Below are 11,572 nucleotides of genomic sequence, written 5' to 3'. Positions count from 1 at the left end.
TGACATAGCTAAGACTTGCAGTTAGACAAAAACACATCAACATATTCTTTCTCACCTACATACTTTATTAAAATTCTCTGGGAGCCAAACTTGGTGTGAGTGAAAATATTGGCACTGAGTAAAAGAGACCTCATAGTAACGGTGAGGTCTCTTTTACTCATGACACATACATTTTTCCCCATATAACAATATTCACTGTGACTAGTAGATTGAGTGGAAGAGCTAATGACAGATAGGCTGACAAACAAACGCTCATTTTGCGCCTCAAACATTCAGTCATCGTTGAGAGCTGTAGCAGTAAAGTTGGAATAATCGGAAGCGAGAAAAAAAGTACGTTGTAGAATGTGTGTGTGTGTGTGTGTAGTGTTGAGCGAAAAATGTGTATCCATTGAATTGAAAAGAACCGAATTCGCATATAGTATATAAAACGCAAATACGATAAAGAACAAGGAAAAAATCCAATATTTTTGTGATTTTATGTTTTAAATGTCTTTAAAAATTGAAAAATTTTCCATATCTTTTATATTGCTCCAAGAAATTGTGTTGTAGAAAGTGATAGAAAAACAGAAATTGGTTACATAACTTGATGACGTCATTTAAATTAAAGAAAACTTATCTAATTCTGTATTTAATGAAAAAATGTTAAAAGCTTAGAAAAGAAAGAAATAATTTCCAAAAAATATTGTCTAATTTGGTTGGTTACCTTCCAGAAAATAACTAAATATTAAACGCATTGCAGAAATGGCGCATTAATCTAAAATTCGTAGTAGATGCAAAGTACAGTTGAATTGCCAAGAACAAGAGAACCGTTAAAGGGTATGAGAGAAGCACAAAGAAATCGTGGCTGAAAAAAAATACTAAAAAACTTTTGGACCAAAAAAAAGAAAATACCTTGCTGAGGAAAAATTGAAAACTATAAAAATCAAAAAAAAAAATTACATTTTAATACAAACTTTTTTATTTTTCAAATTTTTATTGAGGCGATGAGTAATTGTCTATAGTGCAAACGGTGATAAAAATTATAGAACTGTCTTTGAGAAAACCTTCACATTTAACAAAACAAAAGGCCTTGAGACTTTCTCCAAAATAACGCCAACGTGTGTGTATTGATGACTTCATACAACATTTTTAATGATGTTAGCCCGAATAGAAAACCCCCACGAATACATTTTTTTTTTGCTGTGAGTAATGGCTCGAACAATAATTCGTTATATGGCCACAATTTTGTTACGAATGATAGTCTGGCAACACTTTATCCTCTCTAACTCAAAGTTGATGTTAGAGAGAGAGAGAGAGAGAGAGAAATCGATAATAATACCTTAATTCTCAACACAATACTACGTGGTGTATATATCGAAAGTCAAAGGTTTGAACTGCGAATAGAAGAGAGAGGTTAGAGAAACAATAATTCAATTGATTTTTTTATAACGGCGTTTTTCACAGTTGAAAATACATGTGATTTGCGATTTTTTTTTAAACACTGCAAAAATCTCAATGGTACCATAATACTTTTATTGTTGGGAAATGTCGTACGGAATGAAATCATTTTTTTTTTACTTCAGAACCTATTATCTAAAAAAAGTAATCATAAAAAAAAATTCGTGAAAAGCGATTGTAGTTCCAGTCATTAGAGAAATATCGATAGCATGTGCAAATAGCCGATATTTTTGTACGATGCAGATCTAAATGTAATGTGTCTGCTTTGCCGGTAATTCTATACCATATGATCCTGTAATGGGGAGTTTAAATGCGAGGTCATTGCAATAGTGTTGATGGAAATAAATGTGTATGGGTGACATGCACACATGGCCATAGGTCATGGCCCAAAAATCAAAATCATTTTATTTTTTTCGATTTTTGACATCAATCGATTATCGCTGAAACGGAAATGTGTAATCACTACTACATAGATTTATGCAGAGTTTACATGACACATCATGATCGATCGTACTCATCGTGTGTACGTTTTGATTACAGCTTTTGCCTAAAACGGTACATTGATTATTTTTATTTAATTTTTCATAATTTACCTCTCATTTCTTAACCTTATTTTTCACAGAACGTGTTTTTGAATATCTATCAACTAATGATTACACATATATTTGTGAACGGTAATCGATAGATGTCATTCATCGAAAGCAATCAAATGATTTTGATTTTTCAGCCATGACTGATGGTACATGTGACGAATACACCTTTATTTTCACCAATACTATTACGATGACCATACATCAGATGTGCCGTGTAAACTCTGCATTACAGAAATATTGATAGCATGTGCAAATAGCCGGTATTTTTGTACGATGTAAATCGTAAATAATATCTATGCTCTACCGGTCATTCTAATTGTATACCATATGACCCTGCAATGGGGAGTTTAAATGCGAGGTCATTGTAATAGTATTGATGAAAATAAATGTGTCACATATACACATGACCATCGGTCATGGCCTAAAAAATAAAATCATTTTGATTTTTGGCGTCAATCGATTATCGTTAAAACAGAAATGTGTAATCATTACTACAGAGATATGTTTTAAAAATGTCCAAACTAAGGTGAAAAAGAGAACAAATTTACAAGACCAAAGAAAAAACGATATCGATAAATCGTTTTACGGAAGAACTTGCTGTTTTATTTTAAAGTACGTTTACACTAAATCCGGATTTATGACCCTTTCGAGATTTAAGCGCTAAATCCTGTGGTTTTTGCAGGTTTTACCAAACAATAATAAATACCATTTTTGCAGGATTTATTTTTATATCCCCAATAAACCCGATTTCTTTTACTGAGTAATCGATAAAAGTACCAAAATATGCAACTATTTCCAAGAAAATGTGAATGGATGCAACGCAGTAAAGTTAAAAAATGTTCAACTTTGAGGCTTGAAAGTGTGCTTCATTCAGTGCTCCCACATGAAGATAGTATTTTCAGTCGTCAAAGTTAAAAATCGTTTAATTTTAGCGTGTTGATTTTTATACCCACCACCATAGGATGGGGCTATACTAATCTAGTCATTTCGTTTGTAACACCTCGAAATATTGATCTAGGACTCCATAAAGTATATAGCCATGTACGTCCGTCCGTCTGTCAAAATCACGCTAACGGTCGAACGCGTAGAGCTAGCCGACTGAAATTTTGAACAGATTCTAAACATTGATGTAGGTCGTTGGGGATTGCAAATGGGCCATATCGATCCAGATTTGGATATAGCTACCATATAAACCGATCTCCCAAAATTTTTGTCCGATTTGGTTGAAATTTGGTACATAGTGTTCGGTGTTCACTTCCAACAACTTTGCCAAGTACGATCCAAATCGGTCAAGGGCCTTGTGTAGCTCCGATATAAGCGATCTTCGGATTTGACTTCTTGAGCCCCTAGAAGCCTCATTTTTTTCCGATTAAGCTGAAATTTAGCACATAGTGTTCTGTTATGGCGTCCAACAACTGTGGCAAGTAAGGTCCAAATCTGCCAAGAACTTGATGTAGCTCCCATATAATGTCTTCAATTAATTAATTTTCCATGCTTAACCGTTTTTCCATTTTTTTTCTCTTTCCACAAATTTATTTTGGATAGATTGATTTTTTTTATTTATTATTTTTCAGCCATGACTGATGGTTTTGTGTTTATGTAACTCATACACCCTTATTTTCTTCATTAATTTTAAAATGACCACGCATCATGATGTGCCATGTAAAGTCACCACAACATTTTAGACAGTTATCGTTTGAAATTGCATGAATTTAGATATCGAATTATTTCAAAGGCTCGTAACGGTCTTTAGTGTTGCAGCATGTGAGCCAGCTAGACTTTGGTTTCATGCTCAAAGAGTTCCAAACTGTGAAACAAGGTTTGCATTTTACTTTTAAGTGCCTTTTTCAAACGATTGTCGTGGTCCAACGAAAATTTAACGATAAATCTGAAGAGAAATGGACAGATTTAACAGTAGAAGTGGCAAAATATCGATGGCACTATCGGTATTTTATTTTGTCTGAGTATCGATTGATATTTTTCCTTTCGATAATATGGGAAACTTAAATTTTTTTTGCAAAATTCAATAAAAATCAGCTATCCGATACCGAATATATCCTAACAAATAAATTGCGCCTATAGAGGGCGCATTTTTCGTCCGATTGGGCAAAATCTGCTATCCGACACTGAATGTATCCTAACAGACAAATTGCGCCCATAGAGGGCGCATTTTTCATCCGATTGGACAAAAATGTTGTACAATGATTTCTCTTATGACTTCTAACTGACTTATTAAGGGCGGGTTTCTCGTAGAAAAAAAATAAAGTTTGTGTTAGCTAGTCGGAACATTAATATATCGTGGCTACGAACCTCCTATTAACAAATTTGGTTTTCTCGTACACCTTTAGAGTATTTTGGAAGATATGGCAACATTTCGCAGCTATTAGAGTGTTCGCGTACTCAATAACTTTCACAAACGTTTACGCAAAGTCGTTCCTTTTTCCAATCAGAGAGAGTGTGAGAGTGAACAACATTTGGTGAGTTATGTAAATGAGAGGTTCCAAATTTCTACTGAAGTTTCTTACTCTCCTGCAAATTGATACTGGATAAGTTCGCGAACACCCCTTATATTATGCAGCAATTGGTAAACAAAAACACAGCTGTATTTATCGGGACGATAAGTGACTAATCGGCATCCATCTGCCGATTACGGTTTATCGTTAGGATAAGCAATAAGAACCAAATTCCTTTAATCAGAAGAATATCGATACGATAAATTGTAATCGGAGAATGAGAAACCCGGCCTAAATTTAGTAAATTTGTTTTTATTCGGTATGTGCATTAATATTGCTTCAATATAAATCGATCTCCTGATGTTAACTTCTCATTTCGTTTGACAATAAAGGTGATGGGAAACTAACGATTAATACTATCGATATTTACTATTAGAAATATCGAAGGATGCAATTATCGATAGTTTGTCAGATCTATTTTACAGCTATTTGCACGTTTACATTGAAATTTTTATGATCTGGATTTAAATAATTCCAAAAACCTAACCTAACTTATACTGCGTTTCTATGGATTTAAGTGATATACACACGCGTCCATGCGTATACATGAATGTGCCTATGCCATACATCCATACACAATTCTTGAAAACAGTTACATATTTTGGTACTTTTATCGATAATTCAGCCATGAAATCGGTTTTATTTGGAATTTAAAAATAAATCCTCCAAAAATGGGATTTAGTTATGTATGGTAAAACTAGCAAAAAAAGCATAGGATTTAGCACTTAAATCTCGAAAAGGCCATTATTTCTGGATTTAGTGGCCAGTGTTAACTTACTTTCTGTTAGATTTGATTGTCACAGGGGTATCTATTATATAAAACTGAAAAGGTTGTGCTTCCTTTGTGCCGAATAGACTCTAAAACAGCTGAACCCCGATTTTCATGAAATTTTCACAGGTGGTAGAGTTTATCTCCCCACTGAAAATAGGGCATTAATTTTGTGAAATCCTCGATGGGGATTTCTCAGAGATGGGTGCATCGACTTCAACGCAATTGTGTATGTCACCTTATGGTAATCCAAAAACACGAAATTGCTATAAAACTTTGGGGCCAAATAGCGGGGGACGTCCTACCCAAACGGGCATATTTACCTATTGGGGCAATATGGGTATCAAATGAAAGGTATTTAGCAGCCATATACGAACGAGATATAAAAATTTGATCCCAAGTGAAGGAGCGCGCCCTAACTTCGGAAACCATATAAATATGCCATGTTTACCGATAGGGGCAATATGGCTATCAAATGAAAGGTAGAATACGAAACTTACATAAAAATTTGAGGTCTAGAACCAGGGGATTCGGGGGATTTGGGGATCACAAAGATCACCCCCAAATGGACATGGAGTCCGATCGGTGCAGTATGGGATTCAAACAAAAGGTACTTGAGAATAGAATACGAAACTTTGGCATCTATAGCGAGGTGGGTCGCCCCTCGCCAAAATTATACACCAAATGGACATGTACACCGAACGATATAAGACGGGACTCAAACAAAAAGTATTTCAAAGTAGAATACGAAAATTATATAAAAATTTGGGTAAATGTCCGGGGAGACACCCCACCTCAGAATTATGCCCCTTATGGACATGTATACCAAACGGAACAATATGGGATTCTGCAGAAAAAGCTCTTTGGGAATTTTTAAATCCAGTCATTTGATTTAAAGTTAAAGCGGTTCAAAACATATTTTGTTGAAAAGTTTGGGCCCTGACAGTATGGCAACCCTGCATTGCACAGACCTAAAATCAGGTTCTTGATCGTCGTAAAATTTAAAGAGATCTAGCCATGTCCGTTTTTTAAAATCACGCTACCGTTTTAAAAAATCGAAATATTGAGTTGAAACTTTGCACAGTTTCTTTTATTGTCCATAGGCACTTTTTAGTGGTATAGCCCCTGTATAGACCAATCTGCCGATTTAAGGTCATAGGTCCATTAAAGCCACATTTATTATCCGATTTCGCGGAAATTTGGCCCAATGAGTTGTGTTAGGGCTCTCGACTCGTTGTTGTGTCGCGCGTGATTTACGCGATTCATGAATGAGATCCAAATCTAATCACGTGATCGTGCGTGACCCTGAATGAATTAAAATTCTTCGTGCGCGAGTGAAATCATGCTCACGACTCTGATCATGATTCAAGAGACACTCACGACTCGCAAAAAATATTTGATTAAACGTTAGTCGTGAGTGCCTTGTGAATGGTGATTGTCTCGTGAGTATTTCTTGAATCGAGAGTCGTGTGTGAGTAAAATTTTTGTCTCTTAAGCGTGAGTGAACGTGAGTCGACATAAAAAAGTTGTGCTTAAGCGTGCTTTAACAACAAATTTTTCTCGTGAGCGTGAGTGGAAAATCACTCACGCGCACATCTCTAATTGGAGCATAGCATAGTAGGCGCATATACTACCGGATTTCTTTGAAATTTGACACAGAGGGATTTGTTATGCCCTACGATATCCGTGCCCAATATGATCCCTTATCATTGAGATGAATCAGAATCAATGTTCATCGGCAAATTAGCATTTTTGCCACGTACACCGATCAACCGATTCAAGTTCTTGGGCCCATAAAGGCCTATCTATTTACCGATTTTGCTGAAATTTGGTACATTGAGTTGTTTTACACCGGCATGAATTTCGTTGATTTATTATTGTAGTTGGCAAAATATCGATGGCACTTTCGATATTTATTTTTTTTTTGGCTGAATATCGATTGATATTTTTCCGATGAATACTATCGCAAAAGTAAATTTTTTTGCAAAACTAAAAAACAAAAATAAGCAATCCCACACTGAATGTATGCTTAAAGATACATTGCGCCTATAGAGGGCGCAATTTCCATCCGATAAGACTAACATTTTGTACAATGATTTCACTCATGACTTCCAACCGACTTTATTTACATTGGTTTTATTTGGTCTGTGCATTGACATTGCTTTTATATAAACGGATCTCCTGATTTTTACTTCTTTCTTGTTCCCGTTTGTAATATAGGTGATGTGAAATTAACGATAGTAACGATATTTATTATTAAAACTATCGAAAATATTGAATATTGCGATTTTCGATAGTTTGTCAACTCTACTCCTGCATGGCACAATACCGTATAAATGTCGTCAGCATTAGGAGGGGAAAACCACCGCTGAAATTCTTTTCTAATATTCTCACCAGGATGTTTGGTCTAAATAACCGAATGTGAAGTTTTGCGGCTAGGTGATGTATTGATGTAGGTCGTTGAGGATTGCAAATGGACCATATCGGTTCAGATTTAGATATATTAAATATATTTAGATATTTTAGTCAAATCGGGAAATTTGACTTCTTGAGCCTCTAAAGGCCGCAATTTTTATCCGATTTAGCTGAAATGTTGCATGTTGTGTTCTGTTGTGCCTTTCAACAACTGCATCAAATGCAGTCCAAATCGGTCTATAACCTGATTTAGCTCCCATATAAACCGATCTCCCGAGATGACTTTTTGAGCCCTTACAAGCTGCAATATTTGTCCGATTTGGCTGAAAATGAGCATGCAGTGTTTTGTTACGACCTTCAACAGCTGTTCGAAGATGGGCTATATCGGACTATATCTTGATATAGTCCCTATATAGACCGAACCACCGATTTCGAGTCTTAGGGTTATAAAGACACATTTATCATCCGATTGTGCTAAAATTTCGGACTGTGAGTTGTGTTAGACCCTTCGACATCCTTCTTCACTTTGGCCCAGATCTGTCCGGATTTGGATGTAGCTATCATATAGACCGATCTCTCGATTTAAGGCTTTGGGCCCAAAAAAGACTCATTCATTGTCCGATGTCGCCGAAATTTAGCCCAGATCGGTTCAGATTTCGATGTAGCTGCCATATAGACTGATCTCTCGATTTAAGGCCTTGGGCCCATAAAAGGCTCATTTATTGTCCGATATCGCCGAAATTTGAGACAATTGGTTCAACTAAGCCCATCGACATACTTCTTCAATTTGGCCCATATCGGTCCGGATGTGAATATAGCTGCCATATAGACCGCTCTCTCGATTTAAGGTTTTGGGCCCATAAAAAGCGCATTTATTATCCGATGTCGGCGCAATTTGGGACAGTGAGTTCAGTTAAGCCCCCCGACATCCTTATTCAATTTGGGCCATATCGATCCAGATTTGGATGTAGCTGTCATATAGACCGATCTCTCGATTTAAGGCATTAGGCCCATAAAAGGCTCATTTATTGTCCGATGTCGCCGAAATTTGGGACAGTGAGTTGTGTTAGGCCCTTCGAGATACTTCTTCAATTTGGCCCAGATCCGTCCAGATTTGGATATAGTTGCCATATAGACTGATCTCTTGATTTAAAGTTTTGGGACCATAAAAAGCGCATTGATTGTCCGATGTCGCCACAATTTGGGACGGTGAGTTGTGTTTGAGCCTTCGACATACTTCTTCAACTTGACTCAGATCGGTCAAGAGTTGAATATAGCTGCCATATAGACTGATCTCTTGATTTAAAGTTTTGGGACCATAAAAAGCGCATTGATTGTCCGATGTCGCCGAAATTTGGGACAATGAGTTGTGTTAGACCCTTCGACATACTTCTTCAATTTGGCTCAGATCGGTCCAGATTTGGATATAGCTGCCATATAGACTGATCTCTCGCTTTAAGGCTTTGGGCCCATAAAAGGCTCATTTATTATCCGATGTATCCGAAATTTGGGACGGTGAGTTGTGTTGGAGCCTTCGACATCCTTCTTCAATTTGACTCAGATCGGTCCAGATTGGGATATAGCTGCCATATAGACCGATCTGTCGATTTAAGGTTTTGGGGCCCTAAAAGACTCATTTATAATCCGATTTCACTGAAATTTGGGACGGTGAGTTGTGTTGGAGCCTTCGACATACTTCTTTAATTTGACTCAGTTCGTTCCAGATTTGGATATAGCTGCCATATAGGCCGATCTGTCGATTTAAGGTTTTGGAGCCTTAAAGACTCATTTATAATCCGATTTCACTGAAATTTGACACAGTTACTTATGTTAGGCTTTCCGACATTCGTGTCGTTTATGGTTCAGATCGGTTTATTTTTACCTATATAGCTACTAAAAAGATCAATATTTTGTTGAACACAATTGAACAATGACTTGTGCTTATTAGCATTTGATTCAAATCAGAGATTTGGACCATTATAGAACTGTCAAATAAACCTTGTTTAAGGCTTCAATAATTTTTGTCAATACTGCCATTATTTTTTATTAAAAAAGTTTTTTATAATAATTGTTTTCTTTCTTATTTTTCAGAATTTGTGAGGCACTCTCCACCATTCCAAGAAAATGCTCAAAAAACGAAATTTTGCTGCATGCAAGATATCAACATCTAATGCCTAACATCCAATAGTTTATCAACGGGGATCAAGGGAGTTTTTCGCAAAGGGAAAAACTTCAAGTCGACTCATTATACTACACTACGTATGGCGCCACATTGGCGGCCCTCCTCGCGGTGATCCCCGGGCAACGTCAATTCAAAAGGCAATTGACGGCGAAAATGAGCGGCGCAACAGGGCGAATTCAGGAGGAATTCCCACAGCCAAACCAACACAGCACATGTTGGTAACACCTCAAGCAAAAGCTAAGGACGATGTTGCCATATCTCCTTAGTTTTTAAACAACAACACACACACAAAGAAAACCATCCCCCCACAGCAGAGCGGGGATATTTCAATGAAACTTCAGGCCAAGAGCATGGCCAGAAGTTCACAAAGCCACTGACTACAGTCAGTGTAGGAGTGGGTTACACCACCTCACCCAGGCTGCCAGAACGCGGCAGTTAACATCGATTCTCTCTTAGAACACAAGAGAGATTATCAAAGAACAATTTCCCGAAGATCCAATGCCCAAAGATATGCCTTGCGTTTAGCACAAATTCTGTGGAGGAGAGTTTTACAAGGTTGTGAAGCAGCGAGAAACTTAGGAGTACTAAGAGGCCCAATCCATGGATACAGCACTTTAAGAATCTGCGGCGCACAATTCTTCGAGCCCAGAGTTTTTGTAAGGAGCGATTCTTTAAACTAAGAAAGAGCTCCATCCAACAGTCGGCTCGTCTCTTCACCATCGAGAAATTTGTCGGAAGGCATGGACAAGTCTTAGGGCAGCAAAGATTATTGGCAAAATTGTTCACAGCAGCAGCAGTCACCCATTAACGAAGAGTTGGGAGAACTTCCTGCCATTGAAGATGCTGTCTAATCGAGGAGTTTGCCTACAAGCTCAATACCATCAAGAGGAACTTTGACGAAAGAAAACCAATCTCAAAGAAAAATCTTCATCAACAATAACCTTGAAGGAAGGCTTCCTTCCACAATTGCATATAGCCTTATCAATTGTGTTTACTCTCACGCTCTGTGAGTTTTAATATAACAAGAACCAAAAAAATCCAAAAAAAAAAATTAAAAATAAAATGTAAAAAAAATCCAAAAAAAAAAAAAAATAAACAAAATAAATACAAAAAGTTTAGAAAATCCAAAAAAAAAATTAAAATAAAAATAAAAAAAAGTTATACCTATCATTCTATGGATGGAAGGTATAACGAAAAAAAAAAACAACTTGCCATGTGTTTTTATTCAACTCGGAAGGTGACAGGGGGAGTTTGTAAGAGAAATCGGTGATGAAACTAAATTTTGGCATGACTCTTAAGGAGTTTATTGATATTTAGTAAAGGTTTATTCCATTTCCCCAAGAAAGGAAACGGGGCAAGGAGGAGAGCCATTCGTGGTCTCCGAGCCGATGAACAGCCATCACAATTTATCGTGGGCGAAGTTACGAATGTCATCCGTGGCGCCAAATCATCTAAGGCGGGCCCAACGCCGACGGAATCTCTATATTGATGTTGAAGAATCTGGATTCACCTGGAGTTGAGTACCTTACCACTGTCCTCAACCTGTCATTGAACACTCTCATAGTTCCCGATGTCTAGAAAATGGGCAGAGTGATCCCGCTACTGAAGCCTGGAAAAGACCCGAGTTTGGGGGAGTCGTACAGATCGATCTCCCTTCTCTAAC

General features: G+C 37.0%; 1 long non-coding RNA gene across 1 annotated transcript; it reads left to right on the top strand.

Annotated features, from left to right (window-relative positions):
* The first annotated feature begins 227 nt into the window (after positions 1-227).
* LOC106081015 (uncharacterized) lies at positions 228-10,972 on the top strand. Its single transcript, XR_001220298.2, has 2 exons — positions 228-330; positions 9,819-10,972. It is a non-coding gene; the product is annotated as an uncharacterized LOC106081015 (long non-coding RNA).
* Positions 10,973-11,572: the final 600 nt, after the last annotated feature.

This window comes from Stomoxys calcitrans, chromosome 2 (assembly GCF_963082655.1).
Source record: "Stomoxys calcitrans chromosome 2, idStoCalc2.1, whole genome shotgun sequence".
NCBI lineage: Eukaryota > Metazoa > Arthropoda > Insecta > Diptera > Muscidae > Stomoxys > Stomoxys calcitrans.
The sequence above is the reverse complement of the archived record's forward strand: the minus strand, read 5'-3'. Positions and strand labels throughout refer to the sequence as shown.